Source organism: Ischnura elegans, chromosome 2 (genome assembly GCF_921293095.1).
Source record: "Ischnura elegans chromosome 2, ioIscEleg1.1, whole genome shotgun sequence".
NCBI classification, from domain to species: Eukaryota; Metazoa; Arthropoda; class Insecta; order Odonata; family Coenagrionidae; genus Ischnura; species Ischnura elegans.
In genome coordinates this window covers 86,992,976-87,012,696 of record NC_060247.1, presented here as the reverse complement: position 1 = coordinate 87,012,696, position 19,721 = coordinate 86,992,976, and positions in this window count along the sequence as shown.

The window sequence follows — 19,721 nt, the reverse complement described above, 5'->3', positions numbered from 1 at the left end:
CATTTTAACAATACCAAATTGCCTAAAGTCCCAGAGAAATAAATAATTTTGTAAAATAATTACGCGTAAAACTTTCTCTAAGGTTAATTTCATAATTTGATCCGATTTTGGAACTAAATTTATCATAAAGCAAGGTGGTATTAACCGTTAAAAAAAAAAACGCTTGAAAGAAATTCTTGCAACCAGTAATTTGTAATTTAATTTGATTTGGGAGTAATTTATACTCTGACCCATCTAGGTAAACGATGGTGAATTATTACATAAAACTGGGAGAAACCAGGCATTAAAAAATTAAATTCATCTGGAAATACTGCTTTTCATTCGCCGAGATGCCATCCAGGAGAAATGACAGGCTTCAACGCCAACTGGGGAATGTGGAATTTCATTCCTCAGCATGAAAAGAGTTACGCGAGAACGACAGCGGTAAAGCATTTGGCTCGCCTATAAGATTTCAAAATGGAAATTGACTATTTCTAAGCACACCGTCAATATAAAAATTCGTTCACCTCTCATAAAATCTATATCAAGGTATATGTTAAATAGGGATATGTCCAATTCAAAAAATCTTAGGATCGTACCTAGAGAGAGGCGGAAACGAGTACTTAAGGCAAGCTCGCGGGGTTAGATTCACAGTGGAAGAAAAAAAGATTACTCACTGCAGCGCATTATCTCTTGTACGGATCATTTTTTTCTCCGATCAGTATATAGGTAACCTTGAGTCAAGATCAAGACTAGCGACCTATTCCGAAAAGTTACAGCTAACACCTAAGTCAAAATTACTGAAGTTATTTCGCAACATTCGTGAAAATCGCAAAAGAATTCATCATGCTAAGCCAAAGAGAGCCTCAGACTAAAGTCGTGGATTAGAGACCTGGGCATCATCATATCGATGACTAAGTTCTAGCAACGCGTATATCAAAAATAGCAACTTTTCAGCAGAGCAAAAAAACGATTTATTATTTTTATTGTATGTAATTTCAATGGAAATTAAAAACCAAAACTATATAAAACCTAAAAAGAAGCATACATTTGCAAAGAAAGAGTTGTTCTTTGCTTGAATTCTATTTTTTATTAACAGTATTAGCAATATTAACTCAGACCAGCCAAATTTTGAGATACGAGTTGTTAGAACTTAGCCATCGACATGTTTTTGGAAATGACATTCGATACTGAGCCAAGAACCATCAACAAAATCATGTCACATTTCATGGTATTCCTGTAATTTGACGTCAAGACGATGAAAGGTATAGATATACAGACAAACCGAATACAATAGCGCCTTTTTCCCCAAATATTAGAAAATGCGCTAAAAAAGGAAAGGAGGCGCCGCCGCGATGTGAGCCCGACAACGCCTCCAGGGAATAGGGATACGGAAGGATTGGGATAGGGAAACCCACGCCGTTATTAGGACGATTTGGGCCACTATTAGCGAAACCATGATTTGTTGTTCCTACAGAAACGAAAGAATATTCTATAATAAAAATAAATATATTCCACAGATTTTTCTGTAGATTACCTAGAGAGTAAGTAGGCAGTCGAAGAAATGAGTACTTGAAATTTTTAAACATACCTGCGCATGCATAGAAATAATGAAGTAATGAATCAATGATAATCTAACCAATCATTGATATTCTAACGATACCTGATATATAACATATCCAATTGACGCGAACGCGTTGAAGGTAGCGCCGAGTGAGTACTGTATAATGATCGAGGGGAAAAATTTTTCATTCGAGTTCTTGGAAAGGGATTACCCAAACCGTGAGCAGCCATTGTTAAGTTGATATTCCGGTTTCTTCCGGCTACGATCCAACACTCCACTTGGAGCGTAAGGAAATGTTTTGCAATATTCATGAATGCAACTGACATTGAACGTTCGCACATATTCCCCTGATATAAATTCTCCTTTCACTTAAGGGATTGCCCGAGTGAGTATGTATTTCAACTGACCTTTTTCATGAATATATAATATCTCCTTGCTCTTGATGCATTATCTTACTTATAATATATCTTATATTATATATATATATATATATCTATATATATCTTACTTCCTAAATATTGCTATTGTTTCCTAAAATTGGTTTTTTTAAATTAAAAAAAATAATCGATTAAAAAAAATCGATTCCGGCAAGATTGTCCTCATCCCAAAAGTACAGTTAACGCCGTTGGAACCCACCATGCCTTTTAATTTTACTCGCAGACAATTTCCCATTAAGATTTCCTATGCGATGACTATTAACAAGGCTCAGGGTCAGACTTTGCAAAAAGCTGGCTTATTCCTGCCTGACCCTGTATTCTCTCATGACCAACTTTATGTAGCATTCTCTAGGGTAAGATCTTTTCAAAATATTTTTGTAAATATTAAGGAAAACGCCAAACAAGTATTAACAGAGGATAATGTAATTACTTCCAATGCTGTGTTTAAAGAGGTCCTCTGACCTCAATTTGTACATGAACATTCCAATTAAATTTGTAAATAAAGACCCTGCCTTTTTTTTCTACATTTTAAAATTAGAAACGCGCCTATCCCTCTGTGGACCTGCATTGAAAAGAGCGGGGGAAGCCCGCTGGGAGCGGGCGCATCACGCTCGTTCTTAAATAATTAAGAAGGATTTCAGAAAAGAAAAACATTGATTTTTGTGAGGCATTTCTAACCACATCACCCTATCGGTCACGCACAGGACAAGCAGCGGTCAGGAGGAGGTTCTGATTTAAGTGCGGATAAGGAAGTTAAATTTTTTTACACCACTCCTACGCCCGTGAGTAGTTTTCTCGAAAAGCATCTGACTTATCTTCCCGGTGGAGGCCAATTTTCTCGACGCACCTGAGCGGGTCCAGTTCCATACCACGAGGAAATGGGGAATTATAGCCATTATTTGCGGTTTCAGGGGGGTTGTAAGAGGGTAAAGTTCAATCTCTTAGAGCCACCAACGCCTCGCAAGAGTAGACGGGAACCTAATATTACACTATCAACATCACCGATTCGTGCAAAATTCGAGATGAGCCCCAGGTAGCCAATTTCACGAACGAGGAAAAATTCCTGTTCATGCACGCAAGAAAGAAAATTCGAGTAACTCTTCTTCGGACCGCCTCTGCTCAGGGCAAACTTCAAGGGCAACAAAACCTTTGGCTCACAATCAACGTCTTTGGAATAGATTGCAAAACAGGATCAACGGCAGGACTGACTCCGAAGGACAAACAATATTCATTAATTCATTTGGACAATACGTAAATGAAAGTATTTTCAGCGAAACAGGCCATCTAAACTTCAAGTACACGATGAAAACATTATCATAAATGTCCCTCACATAAAGTTTTGAAGATAAAATTCAGCCGGTTTCGCTAATTTTAATATTCACGGTAAATACAGTTTTTCAATTTCGGTGCTTCAATAATCAGTTGAATTTATTCAAAGCAGAGCTTACATATGAAGAAAAACCTGAAAGAAAGAACTCCCGCTAATTACGGATGAACCGGTAATTGTTGGCAAAGGTATACAATATTTATCCTGAAAATTATAACAGAATAGCCGAAATTTTAACCTCCTACTTAATATGCCACCAAAAATGACAAAATACGACAGGTCAAGGTGGAGTGACACGTCCTGTTAGTGAAAAGAATTTCACTACTATCAACCAAGATAAAAAAGCAGCCGAGAAATTAATTAAATAGTATGAGCATTCAGAAATATCAGTCTCCCTACGCTAAAAGTCGTAGGTTAACCAAGGACCTGACGATTTCTGGCACATTACCATTCAGAAATATCAGTCTCCCTACGTTAAAAGTCGTAAGTTAACCAAGGAACTGACGATTTCTGGCACATTACCATTCAGAAATATCAGTCTCCCTACGTTAAAAGTCGTAAGTTCACCAAGGAACTGACGATTTCTGGCAAATTACCATTCAGAAATATCAGTCTCCCTAGGTTAAAAGTCGAAGGTTAACCAAGGACCTGAGGATTTCTGACACAGGGAATCCATGGGAAGGACACGAGAAGAGAAAGTATTCCGTATCTCACCCATTCGGAGTGTAGACGTGACGTTCTTCTATATCGTCACAGTTGACCACTAGACAACTTAGAAGTCGATTACGCTCCGGTTTATCCGTGGCACTGGAAACTATTCATACGAAGAGGGCGCCGGGTGGGAGCAGGCGAGGAGTGGACGGAGCGGGAAAGAGGTCAAGGCGGTCTGCTATAGCAACATGTGAGGTGATCGAAACGAGGGAAGACAAGTTTTCTTCCGGCTTAGCGGGTTGTAACGAAATTTAAGGAGAGAGAAAAACACAAAAATTAAAAATTCGAGTCATCCAGCGAAGAAGAATGTGGGAGCAGGCCCACGCTTAAGTGATGAAATAAAAATAAAATGTGTACTTTCTCCACCCAAGTGTTTTAAAGTGACGCGATTCCAGCAATTCACTGTATATATAAAAACTTTAATTCGAAGGACGGTATTTCTTCAGGTGGTCGGATGAAGCATCCATTAAAAAGATCGCTCCACTTGCTTGGAATAGTAGAAGGATAAAATATATCAGGGGTGACGACCTTGATCACCTATTATGCCTCAGTATAAGTTTTTACAACTTTATAGCATTATTGATAGACTGTCTATTCTGTAAACTATGATACTAGCGTCATAAATAAATTGTCGAAATGCTTTAAATTCAATATATAATCAGTACATCTCACGTTTGATAATAGAACTAGAGATTGTTTATTGGAATTGATTGGTCCTTTCCTATTTTGAGAAAAATGTGGATCCATAAAATCCGTGACTAAATTATTGCTAGACTCTTGGCAGGCATTTACAATAACCTCTTTATCATCGATAAGAAGACCCAGCTCCCGCAAGTTATTCGGTCCACAGTTTATTCTTCAGAGTTAGATCTCGTTCAACGTGAGTTTATTGGAAAAATCATTTCATGCACATTTCATTCCCGTGTTATATGTACCAAATCAAAGGCTAATAAAACATGGTAGAAGTAGGCGTATTACTATTAGGAGGTTATTCCACCCACACTACAATAGCATGTGAGACTCAATGAGGCATAATTAGATGAACTGTACAATACTTCTCTCATAGTATTCTGAGAAACATGCCATCGCTTCACATGAAAATAGGTTTAGACCCTTCCTTCGTCATGGGTCGTGAAAAGCTGCTTTAGCTTCTAAACGTTTAGATGATAAATATCATATCTCTGGGTGACTTCCGGCTAGGATCTCACTCTCCTCGAATTTTAGTGGCTAATAAACTAAAATACACCGCATACTAAACTACAGTCTCGGAGGACATAATAAAACAGGAAATAGAGCAAAATAAAGAGGACTTTATTGATAACATTCTATTAGTTGGTCATCAATTATTAACGGTTTCAAATTTATCTTCAAATCAAGAAAGCGCGCCATACGTGTGGATACTTTTGCGGAATCTTTGAAATCTGTTAAAGTGACTTCCCTTCTAAACTATGGTTGTACCATAATTAACTAATTAACAAAAAAGAAGCCTCTTTAGATTTTTCCGTGGTGAGAAGTTTGCACAAAAAACCCTCCAGAAATAATTTCGGATTTCTGATCCAGCAGGAGAGGATGAAAAGGTTACTTTTACCCACATAATCAACCTTGATATTAATTTGTTTTTTTGCTATTTGAGGCGTCTAATAAAACCTTTATTATACAACCTTTTCTCAAGTTTTCCCTGAACTCTTCACGAAAAATCAACCACAGGACTGGTTTCGCTCTGTGATATAAGTTTCCGCTCTTAAAAGAATATCAATTAATGCCCTACCAATGATTAAATCCAGTTTCCGCTGAGACGATACTGCGAAAAAATAATTTAATCTCTCATTTCAGCAGTCTAAAATGTCATTCATTCAATGAGCAGATAAACTTACCCGAAAGGTATTTAGATGTTCTTTGGCGATGAAATTGAAGCTATAATTAGGTATTGACTTGAATAGTGATTAAATTTTCGCAAAACTCAGAGAGGCATCCGTTGTAAGGTGTGAATATCAAAATAAAATGTATGATTTGAACGCTATTGCAGCGAAAATATTAATTTCACTTAGTTAAAATTCTGTATCTACAGATACGACCTAGTAGATAATATAATTTTATTCTGATTCCGAAATTAATAAGCACACTATAATGATATAGACAAAATATTTACCAGTATATTAAAGGTATCACGGCCTACGACACATTCAGGTCGGAAAATTATTTTCTTATTTGGTGAGATCAACCTAAACTATTTCGGTAGGTAAATAACATTAAAAATTATTTTCAAATTGCATAAATGGCAGACATTTTTCAAAAATTTGAGGCTATTATTCATTAGAAATTAGTTAACATTACAACTTTTTCCTGTAGCATACGTAATGGTGGAATAAAAATTTCCTCGAGTACCGAATGGATCATGGGCACTGGCGAGGCAGTGAGTGAAAACAAAATAAAATTGAGCAAGTTTTACGCCATATGTAACACTATGAGAACCAAAATTTATGACGTCATCTGCAAAATAGTATCTTCCATTACTCATACGTCATATGAGGTTAATATCTCGGAGAAATAAGGTGGTTTTCGAATTAAAGGGTTCATTGACCTTTTGAAAAAACAGCATGGTATCTTGACAACTTGAAATCAAAAGTCCAAAATTCCATGGAAATATAAATTGCATCAGCAAAATTAAAAAGAGATATATGGTTTACAAATACTTCCATGAAATATCCCCCATTATATTTTTCTTGCTAAACAGCCAGAGTTTCATATGCTTAAGTGAGGTATAGCTGAACACAAATATTTACAGATTTTCACACCATTGCATTAATGTAAAATTCATATAACTATTCGTAGGAGATAAGCAACAACATTTTGCCCTAAAACATATCCTTACTGAATACGAATCGAAGTATTATGGTCCTACGCCGCCTATTTTCTAAATCCTAATCAGAAAATCAGTTCGATTTTATTGTATTATTATTTTTATTAATACATTATGTTCCAACTGCCTCATATTCTTCCACTCAATTAGAGAACAATAGCTAGGTGTCTTGTTGCTCAGAATTTTCTCCATTTTAAATGAGGATAGTTTTACTCCGTACATACTTACCAAATGAACCAAGATTATCTCCAAAAAATATTTTCCGTTTAACCAACCAGTGCAAATTTTACCGCGTAAACTAAACTGTCCAGGTTGTCCTTCAGGAGGCAACAGATACTTCTCTCAGCTCGAATACCTAGTGCTATATTTATTTTGTTATGGTAAACATATATCATTGCTACTGACATTATATTGGCTGTCATTTTAACGCTACCAGCTGGCCATCATCTGAGCAATACACTAGCAATACATCTTTGAACCAAAAAGTCCTCCTTGATAGAAGAAGGACCATAGACAACGTTGTTAATTCACGAGAAGAGTTTGATAGAAGTAATTAATTTAATGTAATAATTATTATAAATAAGATAATGAGCCGATACGTTGCGGCTATGCCGTACCTTTCTCTTGAGCATGGTTTATAAAAACAGCAAAACTTTGGTCAAGCAGGTTCAACAACTATTTTGACTTAAACCTAAATAAATTCATAGAATAAAATGAAAGAAAGGGGTAAAAAATAAAATATTAAACAATGATGCTGAAACATTCGCCATAATGTGCAGATTATTGAATAACAAAAATGTCTTCTTTATGAAATGTTGTTACATGAGTAATAAACAATATGAGTGATGATTAAGTAGTGATAGTTAATAAAAACAAAGTGATGGAAATTAAGTTTGCAATATTAAATAAAGGAATATGGTTTGAAAATACTTCCGTGAAATATCCCATGTTACATTTTTGTTGGTAAACAGCCTGTATCACCTGCTTGGGGAATGTAGGCATAGATGATACATAATAAAGGGCTATAAACAGGCAAAAGAATTGAGACACATCAACAAAATGTCGTAGAAAACTTTAAAAGACCAGTTATTTACTTCAGACACGTTCTCTCTATAATTCCCTGGATTTACTCCTATTATCCATTGGATAGAGGGAGCACTAAACGGTCTGATGTTCGCCCCTTTCTTCTATATCTCCCCGTGACCTCCGACGGGCATTCAGACGAGTGACCTCCAGCGAAGCCGTAAACGGAAGGGCAATGTCACAGTTACGAGAGAGAGAAAAGCAAACCATGGGAATTCGACTGACGAAGCAGGCTTAGTGGCCTTGGGAGCGAGCGAGGAGAAACGTCGAAAACAGAAATGGACTAGCGGTCATTTTTCCAAACCGCAAAACTGACGATAAAAATTTGGCGAGACCAAGAATCAACGAATGAGAGTGACAAAAGGACTGTTAGTGCACTTCGCATTGATGAGTAGACAGCTTAAGTCGGTATTGATCACCAAGGGAATGCATACAGGAGGCCAAATTCCATCCCATAAAAGGATGAGTTCTGTTGCCACTTCGCTTTTTTATTTTCAATAATATCCGCGGCGCGGTGATGAGTGCAATGCGATCAACTCTTTCCCGATATTTTGCAGTATTATGCTTGTAATTGCAAGGAACAGCATGGAAGAAATATGAATTTGATAAGTCACATCATCATAAATGTAAACTTTGGTTAACACCTCTAATTGTACCTTATTTCCCCGTGAAACTCGGATCAATTTGTCCGTCAGCGACGCGAGTGACGACTTCTGTAAACCCATTTAAATGCGTGGTGGGTGACAACACATTTAGAGCCCGACTTGAGGATCCCCTTTTGCAATATTTGTGTTCATCACCGGCAACAAAAGAAAGAAAGCTGTAAATACGTGTTAGCTGACGCACGGTCGACAGAAGATCCTGTAAACGCATGAGAATCCTCTAGTCAGACAAAAAAAAACACTGTTCTGGCTTCAATTACGTTAGTCAAACTATTGAGTTCCTGGTTAAGCTTCCAACAGATATCAATCGCTAGTACACCCACTCAAAGGCTTAATTAATATTAATTCTGAGAATTCATCGTCTCCATTGGGAAAAGTCACCGCAATTTCAACCAGTCAATCAATGAGTGCTGTTTCATTTTTTTATCTCTATAAAGGACTAAAATTTGATCAAGGGTGATGGAGTATTCAGTTTTCCTATTTACACAGTCCACTGCAAAACTGTTACGATACCATAAGTCGCATATTTTAGAGCAGTAGAACACACTATAGACACACTATATAATGAATGCAAGTCAAGACTAAGGTAATTACGCCTTATCTTATTGACTTATGTACAACGCACTGAATAGGTAATAAAAGTTCCGCGCCTTCCGGACATTTTTGAGAGAAGGCCTATTTATATATGCCACTAAGCGGGGACTCTCCAATTACAGCAGTCCGTCTATCGGTTGGTGCGTAAAATCAGGGTCCTCTTGGCCGAAAAAGCAGACCTATGCCGATAGTCATCCTGATTATCCTTTCTCTAGGCATTTAATTACGACCCGTAAAATATCTTAGATATGAGTCCATCTTCTCCAAATTCCACACTACACCAATTAAAATTGACCTTCAGCTGAGGAGAATATGTTATCTACCGATTCGATCGATAGATTTTTCTTCCTCATGGGAAAATCTACTAGGATTGGTAGAATATTAATTGCGTATGCTTGGTTTCGCTTATAGTAGGGCCCGCCCGCCTTTGTGACGGTGCGGGATTCCTCGTCCCCTCCCTTCCTTTCCTATCCTTCCCCTGGAGGTGTCGTCGGGCTCTCATCGCGGCGATGCCTCCATTCCTTTTTCCTTCCTCTGTCCTTCCCCTCTCGAGAGGCACGGGCGTATAAGTCTCAGACTTGGTTCCCGGTCCTCGAGAGCGTAACCTTTGCGGGGTCCGCCCTGGGACCCCCGAACCCACTGAGGAGAATATGTACCACTTTACATAGCTTCTGGAACTCTTCTTTTCACGGCAAATCCCGCATCACAATCACACTGATACGTTTACAACCAAATGGTCGACTTTCGGCTCATCAAATTAATTCTTAGAAATTATAGAATTTCCCTCAATTAGCCATAGGCGTGTGAAGTACCCACAGTTAGGAGCGACTGTTTCCTGTTCCCCAGCAACCAGCGAATGTCAACGAAGGTTTCAAAGTCATTGCATCAATTTTTGAGAACTGAACGTAGGAAGGGTGAAGGGGGACCATGCGGAATTTAACAATCGGGTCTCACGTCAGTAACCAAGCACTTCGCCCAAAACTTCCCATTTCTGTCACTTTAAGTCATTGGCAAACCTTCTTCGATATTTCAAGGATACATTTTCGTTTGGGAAAGATGCAAGACAATAGAACAGAATAATATCCAGTATCCAGTCAAAAAGAATCAGAGTCATGCTATGGAAAAACTTATATTCTGAACAAAAAAATAAATGACAGCCGAAGTTTTCATCAAAATTTCATTCATAAAAAAAACTGCGAGGAATTAATTGCTATGTACAGTACCTAATTTGTGCTAATATGTGAATTCACTTCCTTGCAAACTTTTGACGAGTATTCAATTTCACAGATGATCGAACACATGAATTAAAGATAACCAGGACCAAAGTGTAATTGGTAAAGTATAAACTATGATCGCAAGCTTTGGTGCTTTCAAGCTTATAAACATTGGTGACTTATAAACTATGTTTGACTTTTCAAAAATTATATTGTAAATTATCTATCATACATTTCTGATCTTTTCGTTTTTGCTCCTTCCTCTTCTTTTCCTCTTTTTTCCTATTTCTTTTCTGCTCCTTTTTTGCTTAAACAAATTTTTCGTTATGATCAGTTGATCGCAGCGTCGTCATCGGATTTCGGTGGAAATTTTTTTAACTAACCCCCGTACTCAATTTTTAATGAATATTTAGATGAAAGAAAGAAAATTTAGTATTTTTACAATTTATTCTGGGGCTTCAGACTATTTTAGAGGGGGTCGTCATAAGACTTTTTGTCGTATCCCGTCTCGTTCATTCCAACCATTGGTTTGAGTGAGTGAATGGTGGGAAGTTGGCTTTATAGAATATTGATCATTAAAATCGGACAACATTCAGGTTATAAAACCAAAAATTAATCTAGCGGAGGTATAGACACAGTAGAAGAATAATCAGCCAATGATGAATTCGTTCCTCAGTAAGCGCCCCTGGGCATCAGAGTAGGTTACGCATGCACTCTTACATTAAAAAGGCCTTCAGAATGAAGAGAGAAAATGACATTTTATCAACAGAAATCGCTAATTTAAAGTAATTACCATAAAAATATTTTTCTGCGCGAAGGATAAACGCTCAAAGCATCAAGGAAGATCTTGTAAGTGGCTATTTGATTTTTTTAAGTTTATAGTTCATCAAACGACGACCCATTTAAGTTTGATCACAATGCCGATACCATAAGAACGTGAAAATAATTGCATAATGCAATGACCTTACGCGAAGGCCGAACAAATCAGAAGACCTTCAATGAGAACTCTTGCACACTTACCGCTGGGAAATACCACAATTTTCTCATTACGAGCAGTGACCTTCGGACGACGAAAAAATTTCAAGCTTCCGGCTAATTTAAGACTAGTTTTCTCAAAACATACAAGAACGTTCGTATTTCCCGTCACATTCTTCCCAGCAATTCTATTCTTCGCATTAATATTTTTTAGTGATGGGTCGATTCCAAAATTTTATCGATTCCGATCCCGATTCCGATTCTGACATTTCGATTCCGATTCTACCGATACCGATTCCATCGATTCTGACCCCATAGGCTCCAAGAAAAATAGGCAACAAGACAACCACTTAAAAAAATGTTACTCTGTGAAAGAATCAGTTGACAAAAGCATCTTTCATATCATCACTATGTAATTAAAATGTAATAGCTAAATTTTAAAACAGAACATACCTGAAAAGTGGTGTTACCTCATAGGTATTACTTTAGAATATTAGCACTCATGTTTAAATTTAAAATAAAAGTATCTCCTTTAATATCTATCTTATATTGAAAATATCTTATCATTATCAATAATGTCTCACAAATTAAGTCTGCATTAGCTCCTTTGGAATATAATAGGGATGTGCAAGTAGCACTTTTTGATCTCGAGTCGAGTTGAAAATTACTCGCGAGTATCGAGTCGAGTACGATAATTTCTGAACCAGGCAATACAGCAATGCATACTACAATATATTCTACTCCGATTTTCTATGATGAATGTCTAGCCTAGTGTAAGAAGGAAAATATAATGAGGATCGTCGATGGTTATTGTCAGAAGTAAGAGATGAATGAAAATTTATGTGTCTTCAGTAGTTCCATTGGCACAATTGAAATTAATTAACTCCAAGTAATATGTCGACCATATATATGTATCCTAACTAAAAGGGAGAGCCCTGAGTATAGTCATTTTCACAGCTATAATAAAGATTACATACTACGCATATGAATCATGTAATATTTGGCCCTTTCAAATTCCCCAGCAGAAAAATCAATTACTCTACTTGCTCAGCCAGCAGGTTTTGACGTCTCCATGTTACAGTATTACTTCCTGCAGAAAATTGCCTTTTGGTACGCACTTGTGTGACTGGGCAAGTACTTTACTACCAAAATTGCAAGATTTTGGAAACATTGGAATTTTTATTAAAAATTATATCAACGATTTTTATGGATCTTGAATCTTCATGGAATTCAAGTGGACGAAGCGAACGAACTATAGAACTAAGCTTTAGTTTTGTAGAGACAAAACATATTCTATACATCTCATGTCATTTAATCAACCTTAAAAACTCCTTTTTTTTAAGTTCAAGAAAGAAACTAAACGCTACAAATGAATATCACATCGGACGGACGCAGTAATAAAAAAGGCTATAAGAGCCTTGTGATGTGAAAACTCCCCTTTCCACGCGACTCACCTCGGCGAAGATGGAAAGGAAAAAAGGGTATCGGTTGTTGCCTTTCACGGAAACAGTTCATTTTTCTCTCTCTTATGCATGCCGCCTTAATCTCTTCACTTTACTTCAATACCCGAGCCATATTTCTTATGCGCGGGATGGTTTCGAAAAATATCCAATCCTTAGTATTTTCACTCGAGTAATGCGCTAAATGGTCTAGTCGATCTATACATAACCCTTTTTAACATCCTCAGTTTAGTGTTTTTAGTCAATGAAGACGATTATCCATGCTTTAAATGACGATTTTCAAGGCTAAAGTTTTAAAAAACTTGAAAAATCGGCCTCAGTTACCGAGCCTCAGAGTTCCGCAGCGTGTAGCTCAGCCTTGACGCGCGATTGAAAAAATCGCTCTTATTTCCTTTGTCGCAAACTTTTTTTTCCAAGATTTCTACTTAGTACTCTTTAGAAATCTCTACTTTTTATTTTGGTTCAAATTTTCCAAGTTACATTTTTCGTAAACGAAAGATAATGTCTACTTTATGTCAAATTTCACGAGAAAAATGGGTCGGCCATTTTGCGTTGTAAAACCAGACAGATGTGAGCCAAAATCTTCAAAAGGAATGGAAAGTATAGGCAAAGCACCAAGTCAAAGGAATATTCCGTTTTTCATTCCATGAAACTCATACCAACGCAACACCACCAGGATAAATTCAAATATTTTTTTAGGAAAAATGATATCTCGCGTGGCATTGAAAAATTGGTCATGTTTGGGCAACTGTATCTCACTAAAGGGTCGTATTTATGTAAAATGGCATATAAATCTATATCTGGTAATGATTTATGAGTATTTACGCTAATTTTCAAGTCTCTGTCCCCACAAAGGTCACTTTGGACTTTATTCCAGCTTTTTCCGATTTCGGACCAGTGTGCGCCGAGTCGGAAGACGATCGGCCGCCGCGGCTAGCGTAAAGGTATTCGGCACCCACGTCGACAACTATAGTGTGTTCGGAAAACTAAAACTACCAGGTAAAGGCATTAGATTGACTCTTCGGCTTTATAAACTGTATTATTACATGAGTTTCATGATAGCGTTTCCTGTCGGCAGATTGCTGGACTTACAAGCCTCGAAAGCTCTGTAACCGTAACTAATCGACTCGGCATTCGTAATGCTACTCGAAACGCACGAATCGAGTACCAACTACTCAACTCGAAACGAAATTTCGAGTACTCGCACATCCCTAGAAGATGGTTTTGTTATTACGATTACATGGCGCGAAAATTCAAATGACTGTTGGAAACGCGGTCGTATATAAATTTTTACTTTCAGGTACTACTGGAATCGGAATCGATTTTTCACCTCGGCGAGTACTCATTTTCGATTCCGGTTCTTTGCCGAGAATCGAGGAATCGAAGAATCGAGGAATCGAACCGACCCATCACTAATATTTTTCTCTCGAAGAGTTGAACGGATTAGTGCAACTGAAAGCTAAGAGTATTTTTCTTGAGTCTCTGTTATCCATTCACAGATATAGGTATTAATACACACCATCACATCTCCATACTGTCTCTCCCGTAAAATGCGTGTCTTCTTTGCCATGAAAATATTTTTTTCCGCCCGAAGGATTAACGTTATTTAATATCATCAAGGAAGCTCTTGTAAGTGGGCTAATTGATTTTTTAAAGTTTATGATTCATCGGACGACGATCCATTTAATTTCGGTGAAAATGCCGATGACCATAAGAACGTGAAAATAATTGCGATATGATGCAATGACCTTACGCTAAGGCAGAACCAATCAGAAGACCACAAATTTTAGGCACTTACAATTGTACGACTTTATTGCATTTAGGCACAAACATCATAAAAGGTATGCGAGTAAGCAATACATTGATCGATCACGGTACAAACCCTTAAAACCAAAAATTCTACTAAATGAACTTTAAAATCCTAATCATACTTTAAATATGTTAAAATAATAAAAAACAAATTACAATCATGCAGGAATATTTCTCGGGTTTCCCACCGGGTGTAGATTTGGGTCACAGGTTTCAAAGTTTCGATGACTAAATCCAGAAACTATTCTCCTTGAAACCAACTTTGATCGATAGACTGATGAACTTTTTCGTCACGTGCTGAGATCAACATACTTCCTGTGCAACGGGCAATTCTACGAGCAGACCGAAGGAGTCCCTATGAGTTCCCCCCCTCTCACCTGCCATCGCGAACCTGTTCGTGGAGGATTTCGAGAAGAAGGCGTTGGAAACAGCCCCGCTCCGCCCAAAGTATTTCTACCTGGTAAGTGGATGATACCCTCATAGTGTGGCCTCATGGATTGGAGACTTTGCCTAAATTCTTGGAGCACATGAACGGCGTAAACTCCAGCATAAAATTCACAATGGTGGAGGAAAAGAATCGAAGACTTCCCTTCCTGGACATCCTAATAGAACGAAAGGAAAATGGAAATATTGGAAACAGCGTATACAGAAATTCAACCCACACGGCGCTTTACCAAAATGCCTCCAGTCCTTGTCATCCGGCATAGAGGAAAGGCATTCTGACCACCTTATTCCATCGAGCCTCAGCCGCAGCGGATGATGGCTACTTAAGCCAAGAAATTTCACACCTTCAGACCACTTTTCAAAAGAATGGATTCAACCATCGTGAGATCCAGGCGGCCCTAAAAAGGACCACTTTCGAGAGGAACAACAGAGAAGAAAAGGAAAAGTCGATAGCTAGAGCCTGTCTCCTATACATCTCCAGCATTATCAACAAAATAACCCGGATACTCCAGAGATATAACATAGAAGAAATTTATAAACTGGCCAGCAAGATCAAATCCTGCATTAACACACCGAAAAATGACTTGGGCCTCAAAACGTCGGTAGTATACAGCATCCCAAGTGAATGCGGCCACGTTTACATTGGGGAAACAGGCCGCACCATAGAAAAAAAGACTGACGGAACATGAAAGATGCATACGCCTATTCTACCCACTGAAATCAGCGGTGGCAGAGAATTGCCTAGACCTCGGTCACAGAGGGGATTTCAACAGTACGAAAGTTCTATGCCGCACGGAAAATTATTGGGACCGAATTGTCAAAGAAGCAATACACATCAACCTGAAAACAAAGAACACCAACAAAGACAAAGGCTTCCAGTTAAGTAATACGTGGAAGGGTGTCATCGACCGCTATAAGCCACACCGATCGAGAACGGGGCAATCAGGGCACACACACACGGCTCTCAAGGGTATAGTATAAATACCACCAGGAACTTGTCTCGACATTCAATCACTCGCCTATGAATCTTTCGTACGTCTTTCCTTCTTGCGTTGCATTCTTTTATAAAAAAACATTTAAAATCGTTAAAAAAAAACAATAAGATACGTCAAAAAACCAAATAGAAAATTTACAAAACTTAGAAAATCTACAAAAAAATTCTGAAAAATAAAAAATAAAAAGGACTCTAATCTAAAATTAAAAAAAATTAAAAAATGCCTTTTAGGTAACCAAAATACAAAAATATTGTTGCGAAAGCTATGTTTTTTTTCTCTACTGTTTTGTCCTTAATTTTTTTCGTTTTAGTTGTTCAAATTTTTAAGAACAGTCATTTAGATTTTGAGCTTCCTCTTCTCATAAACATTACATTACACAAGCCACGAAAACATCCGTCATTTTTATTTTTATTATTTTTGACAACATTGGTAGTGGTGGCAATTAGCTACCGGGACAATTTTTCATGCGCCTTCGGCGCTTCAGATCGTCTGCGGCTCGACATTCAACAAAGCCGAAATCCAGGCGGACCATTTGCAACAAACTATGGCACTAGATCCTTCCCGTTCTCCCCTTGAAAAACAAATTGCCATAGTTTTAAGTACTTTCACTACTCTAGAGCCAAATTTCGATATCACTTATCTCGAAATTGAATCAATCAATTGTAAAATTCCTAAAAATAAAGCCCCCGGTTTACATTGCATCACCAATATTTTATTGAAACATTGCTGTAAAGTTCCCCGCTTTAGTCTACTCCTTGCTGATCTTTTCAACAATTGCTTTAAGTCCTCCCAATTTCCAGACGTCTGGAAAGTAGGCAAAGTAATTCTCATTCCAAAGCGTGGAAAAAAATCCCACCATTCCAGGAAACTCATGACCCATCACACTACTATCCAACATATTAAATTTTTTTTAAAACATCGTCCTTAAGAAATTGGAATTGCACGTTAAACAAAAGAGCACAATCCGCCCTGAGAAATTCGGCTTCAGACAGCGGCACTCATGCACCCAACAAGTCCTACGTCTCGTGGAAGAAATTTCTCACGGATTTAACCTTCGGCGCCCAACAGATGCGGTTTTTCTTGACGTTGCCAGAGCTTTTGATCGCGTCTGGTATGATACGCTGATCTACAAAATGTACCTCAATCAATTCCCGAAGCCACTCATTGCGCTCGTCAGAAGTTATCTCCCCGGCTGCTCGTTTAAAATTTCCGACTACAATACTGTGTCGTCGAAAAGACCATCGCAAGCTGGTGTGCCTCAGGGCTCACTGCTAAGTCCATTACTCTTTAATATTTTCGTTAACGGCATGCCCACAGACAGCGACACTACACTCCACATGTATGCAGACGACACAGCCATTTCAGCCCAATCCAAACTACAGACACAAGCATAAGAAAACTTAATAGACACTTAGACAAAATTCAAAATTGGACACAAAAATGGAAAATTCAAATAAACGTATCTATAAGCAGTCAACTACATTTCGAAAGAACACGCAAACACGAAGTCAGATAACTCGTTACAATACAGAATACACGCGTTCCAAGGGTTCACAGCCACCGCTTTCTTGGCGTCATTCTTGATCCTCGACTTTCCTTCAAACCGCACACCACCGCCGCAATAGCCAAAGCCCGGCAGGCTCATTACGCTCTCAAAGGACTTCTATGCGAAATACGCCATTGACAAAAGACAACAAATTATGGCTGTACAAAGGTATTGTTCGTCCCATCCTGCTCTTCGGAGCAGAGATTTTTGCTAATTCCCACCCAATTCAATCTAAATTAATTTTTTTTAAGATAAGGCCCTCCGTAAAATCCTGCATATATCCGCAAAGAACATAAATGTTCCATGTCCTCCGTGTCCACAAACTCCCATCAGTTAAGGAATTTAAATATAACCAAGCCAAGCGCATGGACGCCTGACTAACGGCTACACAAAACTCACTGCTAATCAATATTTGGAATTATGATGAAAATTTACCGACTACACATTCACTGCATAAGCACATCACTCGCCTATGAGTCTTTCGTATGTCTTTCCTTCTTGCGTTTTTTTTATAAAATACTTAAAATCCTTTTAAAAAATTGATAAGATACGTTAAAAAACCAAAGAGAAAATTCAAAAAATCAGAAAATACCACAAAAAATTAGAAAATCGAAAAATGAAAAGGACTTATCTAAACACCAAAAAAATTTAAAAAATGCCATTTAGGCTATTAAAACACAAATAATTGTTGCGCCAGTTCCTTTTTTTACTACTGTTTTGTTTTTAATTGTTTTTCTTAGTTTTAATTGTTCAAGTTTTACGAACAGTGACTTAGTTAAGCTTCCTTTTCTCACTAACAATACGCTGCAGTAGCTACGCAAACAACAGTCATTTTTATTTTAAATATTTTTGACAATATTGGTAGTGGAGGCCATTGGCTGCCGGGACAATACTACAAGCGCATTCGGCGCATCAGAAAGTCTGTTCGGCTCGACTTTCAACCCCTGAAGACGATGGCGGACTTGTCATCGAATCGTTGGAATCTGTGACCCAAATCTACACCCGGTGAGAAACCCGAGTACTACTCCTGCATGATTGTAATTTGTTTATAATACTTTTATATATTCAAAATATGATTAGGATTTTAAAGTTCATTTAGTTGAATGTTTGGTCTTAAGGGTTTGCACCCAGGGCGATCAATTTATTATTATTCACATACCTTTTATGATGTTTGTACCGATTACAATAAAATCGTACAGTTTTTAAGTGCATAAAATTTGAGGTCTTCTGTTTGGTTCTGCCTTCGCGCAAGATCATTGCATCACTATGCAATTATTTTCATGTACTTATGGTCATCGGCATTGTGATCGAACTTAAATGGATTGTTTTTTGATGGACCATAAACTTTAAAATTTCAATTAACCCACTAACGAGATCTTCCTTGATGATATAAAATAATGTTTATCCTTCGGGGAGAAAAAAATATTTTCATTGCAATCACTTTTAATTGGCGATCTCTGTTGGTAAATTGTCATTTGCTCTTTTCATTCTGAAGGCCGTTTTAATGTAAGAGTGCATGCGTAACCTATTCTGATGCTACTCTGACGCCCATTTGGTAGCACGGTGAGCAGGAAAATATAACATCGAAGAATTCCTGAGAGAACTGGGAATAGTCTTGAAAAAAAAGACTCACATAATCTGGCTCCATGAATTAAAACAGCTGGCACAGAAATACATACTGCAGATACAATCTCCTATGCTTGAGAGTGAACCACTTTATCTCATCTCTGTATGGAAAAGTATGTTCATGGCGGCGTAGACCAATAATAAACAGCACACGCGAATTTTGTTCACATTGTAAAGTTGTATTTAATCTGTCAGGTAGTTCATTAAATACTAGAAAACAACAGCCCATAAGAGAAAATATTAGTTTTGATACTAATAATTGCCTAATTTCGAGTGGAATTATATTTCTATCTGGTATTAGCTGATACATATCCTCTTAATTTTATTACACATGAGAAACATTAAATCATATCAGGGCAAATGAGTTCGGAATATCACATCAAGATTTCTTACTGCTTGCGTGTAAGGTATATCAACATCATCTGTTACAATTTG